This window comes from Apteryx rowi, unplaced genomic scaffold (assembly GCF_003343035.1).
Source record: "Apteryx rowi isolate R43461 unplaced genomic scaffold, aptRow1 scaffold_53, whole genome shotgun sequence".
Classification (NCBI taxonomy): Eukaryota; Metazoa; Chordata; class Aves; order Apterygiformes; family Apterygidae; genus Apteryx; species Apteryx rowi.
Window position 1 is genome coordinate 3,015,915 of NW_020450794.1, and position 13,251 is coordinate 3,029,165.

The 13,251-nt window shown below is 42.1% G+C and overlaps 1 long non-coding RNA gene across 1 annotated transcript; it reads right to left on the reverse strand.

Annotated features, from left to right (window-relative positions):
• Positions 1 to 10,667: 10,667 nt before the first annotated feature.
• Positions 10,668 to 13,004, reverse strand: LOC112973208. Its single transcript, XR_003255920.1, has 2 exons — positions 12,257 to 13,004; positions 10,668 to 11,063 (listed from the first exon to the last, which is right to left on the reverse strand). It is a non-coding gene; the product is annotated as an uncharacterized LOC112973208 (long non-coding RNA).
• Between the last annotated feature and the right edge of the window lie 247 nt (positions 13,005 to 13,251).

Consider the following 13,251-nt stretch of genomic DNA (forward strand, 5'->3'; position numbering starts at 1 on the left):
AGCACTTTGAGGGTGGAGAGCTACAGTGTTGACAGTTGTGAGGAAAATTGATCCATCCAGAAGAGCTGGTTTCGTAACTTCATGCTCGAGTGGCACAGAACATCCTTCCCCTCCAGAAATCTTCAACTAGTTAGTGATTACCAGGACAGACATTACACAAATTTAGCATGTTAACTGTGGAGCAAGCGCTACTGCTTGTTCCAACAGCACAATCAGCATATGCTAATCTGTCGTGTGCCCCTCAGCAGGTGCCCTAACGTTTTAGGTCCCTTATACTACCCTCCTGGCTGCTTACCCTATCAAGCCTGGCTAGTCACCRTCTTTGGTGATGCTGGAATACTTTGGGAGGCTCTCTAGAAGGCTTTGGTATTGCAGGCACAGAGATCACATTCCACTTCCAAGAAGTGCTTTTCTCAGAGCATTCTCTCAAAATGATGGTCAGGACAAGCAGTCCCACTTTGTAGTCCAGTTTTCTGCTAAAGCTGCCGAAGGATTGCCTTAAGTCTTTAAGTAGTCCATAAAAGAAGCATACTGATAGCACTGGTCAAGAGTCAGGCCAGGAGTTAATGAAGTTCAGAAAACGAAGCCCTACTCCTTACCCTATTTTTTCCCCTTTCTTCAACTCCCCCAGCATTGTCATAGCTCACTACTTGAAAGTCAGAACTTAAGTGGATTTGTTCTAAAGCCCAGTCTACAGACCACAAACTGCTCTAGGTTCCTGCAATAATCCAGTCCCACCAACTTAAGTATAGCAACAGCAAAGGACTAACTGTGGAAGAAGCAGCTTTCACAGAATGACTACCCCTGCACTGGGGTGTTTCTAGCCAACTAGACACTGATTTGGATTTGTAAAGCTCATGGCAGCTGCCCTATACAGGTCTCCATGACAACACGTTCAGTACTGCTGGAGAGGCAACCGAAGCAGCAGAGTTTTTGCTCTGTTTTTTAAAGTCTCTTAACACTTTCTGAAAGTCCAGTTCCATCCCAGTAATGGGGTTGTGGGTGCAGCACATCCATCCCATTACATTTAGAAGTAGTCATACAAGAGTTGTCAGAGCCATGACTGAAGGTTCCTCGCACTGCCTGTGGCACAGCCAGACAACACTGCCTCCTGTCAGCCTACTAAGGACAGGCCAGTAGATTCATCTTTCTGGCTCACCGGTTTGGTCTCGAGGCTGTTGGAAATTCCTGCAAGCGCAGAAAACCGGACCTCAGGCTTTCGGTACATACAGAAAAGCTCTCATCTGTCAGAACATACAGCACTGGAACTGGCAGTGCAGCACAGCACAGCAGGCCCAGGGCTGTAATTTCCTGTTTTCAAGTTGTATACCTGACCTTTGGAGCTTCTGGACTACAGAACTCCAGACTACAGTCACATACCCTGCTCCAGCTGCAGCAGATGCAGAAAGAGCTCATAAGCTGGGCTTGCCCCTGAAGCCTGCCATCCATTCAGCCCTATTATTACAGCTGCTTGCCAACTATTCCTTACTCCATTTCAGCCTCTTACAGTCTGGATCATTCAATTAAAGCATTTAAACTAATACATAATTCTGACTGTGTGTAATCGCTTCCTAACCCAGGTCAAACAGGCCAAAAGATACAAGAGGTGCAATATTGTTTAGCAAGACAGCAGCAGACATACACGAATGGAAGCAAAGGTAGCTGGCTGAGTGAAGATATTACCACATAGCTTCTCGTAGGCTCTTTAGTCCTGCTGTAGTTGTTGCTGAGCAGAGTACAACTGACCCCCATCAGCTAAGCATCCAGAACAAGCAACATTTGTTGAAATGCTAAGCCAGCTTTTGAGAACAGTAGTCTCTTGTGTAAATATAGAGAATATAGAGAATATCTAAACCAAACAAACTGAACTAAATAAACCGCTCCTTAAAATAAGGGGTAAAATGAACAAAAGCTAATTCCTGCTTTCCCTAAGTCATCAGCTGCTAGCTGTGTCCTTATTTGTCCTGTAGTATAAGAACGCAAAAGCGAGAACAGTCAGCTCAATTTCCAAGCTATGGAAATAAGGAAGATGCAGTCTGTTTTAAATGCAAGTCCATCCGTCCCCTTAAGTATCAAGAGCACCCAGCACATTAACCGGAATAAAGTATCAACATAGCTACCTTTAAAGTTTTAACCCAAACACAGCTTGAGTTAGTATACCATTCACCTCTTCTGATCATAAAAAGAAAGTACACAATAATTGCTAAACTTGGTTGGTTTCAGATACAGTATATATTCCTGGTCAACAAATGGCAAGTGCCAACTAATGATCAACTTCTCCAGAGGGTGGGGTGGACACAGAAAACCACACACAAATGCAGCACAACATTAAAATCAATTTAAATCCATTTGCTTTTTAGCAGCTTAAGACCCAGATTATACACAGACATCTAAAGAAGTCACTTTCATCAGCACAGATGACTTTCATCAGCAGTCCTTCAATTTGCTGTATCAGGAGTTAAGATGACTTTCAAGTTCCCTTTTCTAGTCTCTGTCCAAACTTCTACTTTTGTAAGTTCAAGCTAGTAGTCTTAACATCTTGTTTATGCAAACATGCACTTTGCTAGAATGCCAGCTTGAAACCAAACTTCCAACAACCCTAGATACTTTATCTCTCAGTGTCCCTGAACTCTTCCTGGTGTTCTACAGACTCCACATGTTTCTCGTGCCCATACAAGATGATCTAAATCTCCCCCTCATAGTTCAGTACAGATGTACAATAGGTTCCCCACACACACTTGAAAGCAAGCTGTAGCTTGCTACACTAACCTTAACTCATCTGGCTTTGAAATCCTATTCTACCTCCCCTGCCTGAGGGACTTCACAGCTTGTATTAAAACCTTAAAATAAGTTATCATGAGGAAATCACAAYATTTCAGTGTAATGCATCCTCTCAGAGAGTTTCACCCAGGAAACTTTCACTAGAGAGAAAGGAGACAAACTGTTTAAGTGCTTCTTATTTTGGTGCAGCAAACTGAGGARAGTGTAGGCATGTGTGAATTGAATTCCAGAGGGTGGGAGAAAATAGGTTAACTTTTAAACCTTATTTGGACGAGGTAAGGAAGAAAAAAAAAACCACACACACACACAAGAACCTGGCACATCTCCTGGAAAGAAAGAAAAAAATAATCACTAGATTTAAGTGACAAAGTTGTCCTCCCCTTTCCCCAGCTGTCTCACTCCATGCAAAGTCACAGCAAGACTCACATGAAAGTTAGGAGGCTGCTRCAGACCTCAACGCATCACTGCTTTCCTAATGCTGACTAGCAAATACTGCCAAGTAGCTCGTTTTAAGGCCAGAAATAATTAAATGATTTGAATATTTCTGCTATAAATAGGACATGTGAGTTCAGTTCCAAAGACTTGTTTGGCTATCCAATAAGACTGATGGTGGATTAGGGGACGGTGGGAGATGCATTTAACTCTCTCCTTTCCTTCAGGACAACATTAAAGGACAGATCTATAACTGTTACATAAAATACAAGCAGAAGCAAGAAGTATGTGAAGCTATGATTCTACCAGCAAAGGGGGAAAAAAGAAGATATTCTGATGACCTAGAAAGCTATGAAGTGTCATAACTAATCAGACAATAGGTCTGTCTACTCTTAAAGTGCTTTAAATTGCTTTTCTGTTGAATAGTCTGCATGCATGTATGAACAGAGAGGTAACTTTGCCATAGCTACACAAAACACTTAAACTTGGCATTTTGCATTCTCCAGTTAAGGGGACAGAAAAGCTGCAGGGAGATTTCATTAAAATGAAGTTGGGCAACAAAAAAGTTAACCCTCAAATTCAGCTACTTTCAGGAAGCACATATAGGCAAGATAATAGTAATAAGCAGAGATTAAGAGAGCAGGAGCAGAAACCCTGACACACACATACAAAGATTGCTTTCTGAAAGTATGTCATGAACCTAGTAAGAAAAATACGTTTCTCCATAGCTACAAGGAAAAACTTGGAGAGTAGGGATAGTGACAAAGCATGCTTCTCATCCTCCTTCCACTCTGCCTAAAAACCATGGCTATTATTAGCACACTGAAGGACCTAACAGGATCTCTACCCACAGTAAGATTTAGCAGTACTTTTCAGGCCCYTCAAAAAACGCTGCTTTAGAATACTAAGACTATGGTAGACTAAGGTAAGTGAAAGCACTAGCAGGAAAAAAAAGGCCTTTCTCTCCTTTAATACCCATCCCCCAAGTTCTTGAGGTTGGGAACCAGAATATGTCAGATCTGACAGTGCCCTAGTTCACTGTGGGCTCCAGAAATGCTAAGTGAAAGCTCTCTGTGGACTCTTCAGGCTAACCGGATCTTTGCAGCCCATTGTAGATTTAAACTAGGCAGCCTTCTGCTTGCATTTCAGAGTATGATTTTATTTAAGGCTGTTGCTTGTCTGAGTTTAAGAATTCAATTCTTATTGGCTAACTAGATTCAGTCAGCATTTCCTAAATATTTTAGGCCCCAACCATATTTTATAGACACTGTATGTAGTTCTCATATGTCAACAGCTGATTAAAAAGAGAGAGAGCACAGCTATCCCAAACCAAGATTTCAAGTGAGAAGAGAGATAAGAGTAAGGGGAAAGATGCTAACTGCAGTTATCCCATGTTTGATTTTTAGATCAACACCCAGAACAGTTTTAGTCACCCAGCTGCACTTGTACTGCAGCCACAAAGGAACTGAGCAGCAAGTGAAGCAAGTGCTCCCTGCTCTCTGTGCAGGAGGTATGCTAGAGGGCCAGTTTTCATTTTCATTTCCCAGATAAACAAGCTGTCAGTCAAGAACACCAACAGGTTTAAGGAAATGAAGCAAGTCTAAGAGGCTTTTTTGGGGGTGGGGGTATCCAGACCATGCTTCTAATGGTCTGAAGCCTCTAAGCAAGAATGATCTTTTAGGCCAACCACCACTTCACATACAGCTTCCCTTCTCCCTTTAAATGCCTGTAGCTAAGAGAACCTCCCATCCAGCTTTTCCAACACTGAACTCCATAATTTTCTTCTATTAAAAAGTTCTAGATTGAATTTCAAAGAGTAGAGAGCAGTACAGGGAGAGATTGGGTTTACATTTAGGAACAGCCTTCTCTAGTTTGTGCACCTAGCAAAATTGATACCATTGCTACCTTCCGACATCTTCATGGGGTATTTAAATTCCTCCCCCTTCTTCCTAAGAGGAGGGAAACAATTCTTAGCCTGGTAGTGTCACTAACACACACCCCCTGGCTGAAAGGGAAYTGCAACCAAGGGAACACAGTGTGTGCAAACAAGGTTAGTGCTTAGTGGAAGAAAGCCCAGATCAAGGAGAACTGGAAATAGAAAAAACAACCCACAAATCCATTTTAGGGAGAATTTAAACAAAAAATAAATCACATTTTGCATGCATTCGCTTTACCTCCACTTCCTATCCCACACTGGAGCAAGAGATCCTTACATAATTGATACAACACCTAACCATGTCTATATACATCMGTCCCACACCTGCTCTTCATGATTTTCAGCTCTCCACCAGGTATCAGCAGCATTGCTTCACAGAAGACCTCCTCTAAGGCAAAAGCTCAAAGTACATTTCTTCTGCCAACAGGACAGCATAAGTAACTGCCTCCTGGTCCCCTCGCCTCTTGCCTCTTCAAACCTGCTTTAATAGTACAGCCAAGCCTAACCACTCATTCCGATAATGGCTCTCCCCTGCCTTTGCTMATTTCCAGCACCATGCAGTCCCACACTGCCTTTCCCACTACTTTTGCCACTCACTTGATGCTGTGCAGTCAAATCAACCAAGCAAACCAAACCAGCAGAACAAATAAACTGTATCACCACCCTAAGAGTCCAATGAGCAGTGGAACTACGCAGCTTTGGCATCTGCAGGGCATCGGGTCAGTCCAGTTGTACGTTGAACAGTAGAGAACTGTTGTCCTCTGTGTTGGCACAGCTGTCCAAGGGCCACGCAGAAACTTATCTGCAACAAACACAAGTTGCTGTGCAACTGTGCAGCCTCTGAAACAGCTGTACCAGCTCAAGTGAGGGGGAGGCCCAAGCTGCTTGACTCAGCACTGGTGCCAAAAAAGAGTTTGGCTGAATACAACCTAGTCGCAAACTGGAAAATTTCTCCAGACTCTCCACATGCTCAAGTACAGCTAAGAAGTGTGTTCATGTGGACACTGACTTAGTGATATGTGATAATGCTGCAAAGATGGGTAGACAACTGGGCTGTAACTGGATCAGACTGTGTGCTGCGAAGGATTCATCTAGATTTGAAAGAGTTCAGATTTAGGCTGGATTAGCCAACACATTGGTTAAACTTCAGTTAAAGACAAGGCTGTTTTCCTTCACACACGCAGGCTAACACCACCTTCAGTTTTATCAACAAGATAGGCTAGGATGTGCAGCTGGTGGGAGGGCCTTGGGGTGGGCATAGTCCTTCCTGCACTAGAGGAGGGTTCCCTTGAACATTCCCCTACTGAAGGCACTGTACCTACTAACAGTTGTCTCTACATAGGTCTTAATTTCAAAGTCACAACAGCTTAGCTGTCACAAGGACGCTGGAAAACACTTGCACTTTAGTAGCTCAGTTCCACACCACAGGCACTGTCATACCAGTACAAAGGGCTCAAGACTTACTTACCTAGACTCCTTTAACATCATTCACACTATTTGTTGTCACAGAAACCTCTCAAACACTGCTAGCAAAAGAGTCTTAAGAACAGAAGAGTCTTAAAAAGTGTTTTCCCGAGACAGCAAATGCTATTGTCACCTATAACCTAATGGTTGCTGACCAGCCTAGCCTAACATTGCGTAGCTTTGGGGGAAAAACAAAAGAGTAATCCCAGAGGTAGGGCAAGCCACATTGTTCTCTTGAAAGGGACAAACACGGAAGGGGAGCAGGTTATTTCTTCTCTTTACTTCAAGTTCCCAGTTTGAATACATCTAGTCAATAACTGCTTTTGTGTAGGACAGCACACATGCAGCGGCTACAAGTGGTTTAATAYGCAACTTTCACTTGGGCAGGGAAGGAGGAAAATACTCAGCTGTCTGAAGAGATGTATGTTTAACATCYCTCCAAACACTTCAGTTCATGCAGGTAATATTTATTGCTCTCATTTTGTGGAGCCAAGAGATCTTTCCTCATGGTGTGTAGAAGGAAAGACTGGGGAGATGAACCAAAACAAGGATAGCAGTATGCCACTTTTTAAAGCTCACACAAAGTTTAACTAGTCAGTCCTAAAGCACTGTAGAAATGGGAAGGCAGCAACAGTTCAGACTACAGAACAGTTCAGTTTGATATGTCTGCAATATGAAGTACTTAAACTGAATGTTATTCTTGCAGAGTCTCAGTCGATCAGATGAGCCAACTGAGMGCCTTTTTACGTGTACCAGAGTGCATTTTTAAGGAGTTTTCAGAGAAGCAGGACTCCTACTAGCACGTGAAGATTCCACAACTCGTATTCACATCTGTATCCAAGTGTTCATAAAGGACACTGCGCTCATTTTTCTACTAAAAAAGTAAGCTTAATAATAGAAGTTGTGTGTCTTAATGCTACTACTACTACTAATTTCAAAAGATTTTTCTGTTTAAATCTTGAAAAGCATAACAATAAGTTTTCAGTAGCTATTTATTTCTACAGTACCATTAGTTCTAGAAACACCCCAAATCTGCCCCCTTCCCACACCAAAAGCATTAGTTACTGCAATTCGCTAGACAACTTCTGTACTAAAAAAGTACAAAGAGGCCTGACATACTAGCATTTGGAAACATTTCCTTTTAAGWAGTTTGTACTACATTCCCTCCCTCATCCCCGTGACAAGCTTAAGACTATGCTGTTTGGAAGACAAGTGATAACAGCCTTGAGGGCAGCTTTAAGGCCATGTTTAGAATCACATGACTATCATTAACCAGAACAACTCCTTAGCATTAGTTCAGAATTATACAAAACATTTAAGAAAATGTCTCTCTTGAAAGGAAGACAACTTCTTATTTTAAGAAAGTGATTTAGTTATGTCAAGAACCTTAACCTAATTTTCTATAGCAGACATTTTCACTACCACTATGTGCAAGCAGTAATGAAGCTACTGCCTCCACACCTAGCAGTTCATCTACTTTGATGGACTGTTCCTCATCCGAAATCAATGCTGTGAGAATGTCTATATTATGCAGAGGACTGACAGATGCTACCTTTCAATTCTCAGTTATTTAAGATTCCTGGAGTAGACCACACGACACAAGCAAAAGCCAGAGAAGAGCCTTTCTTCCATCTACCTGAGGAGCTGAAAACGCAGAAGGGGATGGGAATTGGGGGAGAAAATAAGAAATAGCTTGCAAGTTCGCAGACACTAGTAGCGCAGGACTGGGCTTATAGAGATGGTTAAAATAACTGCACTTATTCTTGAACAGGATTGTACTACTGAGTGGAAGAAGATAAGAGGTGAGAACAACTTTTCCAAGCACACATAGTGTACAAGTAGTCGTCCTTGCGTGTCAGTACAAGCAGCTGATAAGTTCTATAGAAGCCTGTTGAAGAAAATGTTCAATCCAAGTGAAAAAATAAGTCTTCTTGTCCTGAAATTGTTATACAATATATCAAAAGGCACTTCAGATTTTTACYAAGACCAGTAAGAATTTGTAAATTCAACATGATTCAATCTAAGGTGACAAAGGAAGGAAAAAAAATAATAATAACCCCCCCCCCCCCCGCTATATTATGATTTCTCACTGGCTACAGACTGGGACCCAAATCTGATCTCACCGAGCAACAACTGCATAGGAGCAATTTCAGTTCTACTCTCACCAGTATCAGTTTACTAGAATTTGTACTCTAAAACCTGCCTGTAATCTGTGCAACATTTCATTAGTTCAAGTCTTCAGCTCTGCTAACTTCCAGGTTTGGGCTTCTACTTCAGTCTTTTAAGAGAAACCTGCCAAGACTTGCAGTAACAAACAAGCCACACCTTGCCATGAAGAAGTTGCTGGTATGTGGGTCTGAARTCAGAGACAACCATTTGTTTATTCTCTGCATTGAAACTAAAGCTGGAAATACAGCTACAACAAGAAAAAAATACTGGATAAGAATAAAGGGGATGAGGCACCTCCCCCCCAGCAAAAGTTATGAGAATATCCCTCATGAAGTACACAAGCTGTAAATATAGGCCCAGTAACTGAGCTGTAAGCCAAGTCCCTCCCCAAAAGGCACCTTGTCCAGTCTTACAGCTTGGACAGTTCTGTTACCTATTCCTCTAGGATATAGAGGAGCAGGGCGAGATACTAAGAAGTTTGTCTTTCATAAACCATTTCTGCAGAAGCCTAAATGCACTTCTCAGTCATAATATTTTTGATTTTCTATTAGCCCTGATTATGAGTTCATCAAGCAAATTACTGTTATCAAACAAGACTTCTGCTCAGCTAGCTTTTGTCAGACTACCACAGATGCTATGTGGCTCAGTAATGCCATCTTTGCTGTCATGAACATTCTGCTTTACATTTTTCCATCCCTAAATAGGAGCCAGCTACTAACCAATATAATACCAGCATAGCTATTTTTTCTGTGTAAATGGGGAAGTGATAAGAGACATTTAGCTTCACAGATCACACCGAGTGCCAAGACCTACTGCTCTCATACTAGCACAAGATATAAATTAATCTTGTTACCTCAAGTCCTGCAGAAGCAGGAGTTCTCAGTGGCTGACTCCAGGCAAACCAAATAGATAGTTTTAGCATATAAACACATAAACAACCTGCTATGGAGATAACTCACAAAGYGTATGTGCTTTCCCCATAGCAAATGCTAAGGAAGGGGAATAAGTTCCTTCCTTTGCTGCAGAGCAAGGACTCCAGTTAGACACCAACAGGTAGTTACTTGCCTAGTATTAATTCATACTCCAGATGACCTCACAGTAGCTTGTTTGTATAGCTACAGCAGATAATGGGCGTGGGTTACCTTTAAGTCCTAGGAGATAAATTCAGTCAAATAAGAATTTACAGTGGGGGAGGAAAGAAGAAAAGCTCTTCAAGTTCCCCAGATCTCATTTCAGGTTACCTAATTGGGCAGAGAAACAAGTTTTGAAGTTGAAACCCCTTCTGAATTCTTCCAATTTTATAATGAATGTGTTTTAAAATGCTTGTTTAGCAAGCACAGAAAGTTATTTTTCTAGAAATGAACACTATGAAAAAAATGTATTAGTCTCCTACAGAAATGAATGCAAGTTAGAAGTCAAACAAGTCAGCTACCAATGTCCTTGGAACRTTAGTACCTATTACATGTTGATTTGTTGGTGGAAAGGACTCGATTATAACCCTTATCCTCATTTAAGTTATTCATTTCAGATTAATCATTTCTTTGCAGCTCACTGAAATAGCAGCCAGCCCTAGCAATGTTTACACACGTATTTGAAACTTACTCTTGGAAGAGATCTGTTTGTTCTAGTGTTTCACATACAAATCCCAATCCCACAAATATATTCATATAAACTAGTCCCCTACACAACACCATGACCTCAAAGTCAGCCCTAGGATGGGACAATATTCTAAATGTCAAGAACAGACTCCAGAAAACAAGGGAAGTTACTCTCACCTTTCCTCCTAGATAGCTCAATATTAAAGCTTAGGTTGCTAAAAGTGTTTTGGTAAAAGAATTCCATCATTCTCCAATAGGTATTTTTAAATAAAGACTTAAGACATATATATATATATATGTACTTCTGAAAATTTCCAGTTGTTTATGAATGACAAATACAGCAAGCCTGTCTATACAGAAACATAGAAAATATTTAGCTTCATGTTTTGTTCAGCTTAGATAGAGATTAACCTTAAAATATTCAGTGATCAGTAGAGTAAGTTTGAGATGTTAACACAGGGTTTAGAGACAAGTTGGAAAACCACACTCAAACTGGCAGCTCGCAGATCACATTCTAGGCACAGCATGCAGCAACAGAAAAAACAAGCACACAATTCAGTCTAATTTTAAAGTTTAAATCTCCCCATTTGAAGGTTGACATGCCAGAATGTCAAAAAGCCATCCTCAGGAAGGGGCCTGTTCATCATTGCAGTGCAGTAGCATAAGCTTCTTCAGACTTCACCCTGTATAGAAAAGTCAAGTTTAAGTGAATTTTGGCAGTTTTCCTTGTGAATGTGCTACACATCCTTGGAGCAGTTAAAAACTTTCACAGACTGTGCTAAGATGTACAACAGTCTACTAGTGACAGGCACAAAGTTAAAATGAATTTTATCTTAGTCCTGAAGTGACATCTGTGATCCAGCTTTAGCTGAAGACTAACACACTGCCACAGTTAATCACAAAAGCAAAAAGAATGTAGAATTTAATTTACCTACAATTCAGCTTACTCAGTACATCAGTTTTTATAGTTGGGCAAAACCTGAAGTCACAGAGGTTGAGAAATTGCTACTAGAAGATAAGTGTTCTTCTAATACAATGGGGGGGGGGGGACACAAAACATAACCCCCTCCCCTCCAACACACACCTTTTACATACAGTCCAGCTAGCCTGAGTTAGAGCACCTATTTTTTTTGGATAAGGAGAGAAAACAATTACTCCTTATCTTGCTGTCTTGCTCCAGTCACTGATACTTCACCAGTCTAGTCAGGAAGCAAATATTAATCAGCAATATTTAACCAAAACACAGGGACTACAGYTGGCATGAGATACCTGAGAAGTATAAGCACTCCTGCAAGACCTGGCTCAAGCATTCAAATCTGTCCAACATCAATGAGAGCTGCCCGGCCTTCTAAATTAGAAGGGTCTGCCATGTTTAAAGCAATGCATTTATGATGGTTCTAGCACAGAACAGTTTTACTTCAACTATTTTAGAAACACATTCTTTACAGTGATAAGGAACTGCAGGCAGGGGATCACCATGAAAAGGAATGAACCCAGCCTTTTTCAACCCTACTCCCTGCTTCCAAAAGATTTCAAGTTGAAACAGCACAGAACTATTGCAGAACAACATTTGTGGAGGAATTGTAACATCATTAGTGACTCTACTGTAAGCTAGAGCCTAATAGCTATTAAGCAACAATTAATAGTAGTAGTGGAGCAGTTAGAGGCCTCTCCTGTTACATTCCTTTTCTTGTAACTATTCCAGGCTGCTACTATGGCTTTATTTCATTGCACAGAAAGCTCTTCTGCAGACATGCACAGATCATCCACACCTGTACATGCAGACCCTGTCAGTTAGGTTCTTCCCAATCCTAAAATAGACAGGCAACTTGGCAGTGGCATGTACTTGTTTCCACCACTAATGATGACACACTACCTTAAACATGGTTTATTACAGGTGTGCTCATGCTTTTCTAACTCTCAGAAAGTTATGCAATAGTTTGATGCTTTGAGATTAAACTATGTGCTGCTGAAAAAAGAGAGAAAAATTAATACCCAAGTAGTGTCAAAACCTTGATATTTGATCTCTGGACTATTTTAAGTTATTAAAATCACAACGCTGCTACACACATTCAGGTATTTCCATAGTTTGAATAGTTATTGCCCTTTCCTCCTTTTAAAGGGGGGGCTACTAGAGTAGCCATTCTGCACTTGCCAGTTTATAGTGCTGTTAGACTTCCCAGTCTCTAGCTGGCTTGCAAATGAAGCAATCCAAACCAATACTGACACATGGCATCTGATAGCTTTTGTTTAATTGAACTGTGCCCAGCTCAATCATTCCGTTTCCAAATTAAGTGAGAGCCATACAACAACGATGTTAAAGTATTTCAGTGTTCTAGCGCAGTGCTCAGCTTTGTAAGTCAGTACTGTCTTTGCAAGTCACATGCCGTGGCAGACACAGGGTTACAAGTTCTCAGTTTTTAAGCTACTCCGGGGCAATAACTGCATTAAAAAAATAATAATAATACTGCGCAGACTCCAGCGCATGTGAGGCTGAGCACCAAGACACAGATACGTCCCTTCGCTGCCAGAGAATACGTTACACACAAGAAGAGCACTGACGGTGCAGCGCACCAGGTCCATGTGGGGGACGGGCCAGGACTGCCCAGCCAGCTCCRTCCCCAAGTTGCCTGGCGGCGCTCCCGTCACGGCTGGGCGCCGCTCCCCGGGCACAAGCGCCCCCCGGGCTGCCGGGCTCCTGCCCCCGGCAGCGGGCCGGCCCCAGCCGCAGCCCCGGCCCACAGCCCCCGCTCCTCACGTGATGTACACACCGGCAGGCGGCGGGCGGCCACGCCGCAGCGGGGAATAAGGTCACCGGCCGCCGGCCCGCACCCGGAGCCCCCTCTCCGCCCCGGCGGGCCCCGGGCCGCG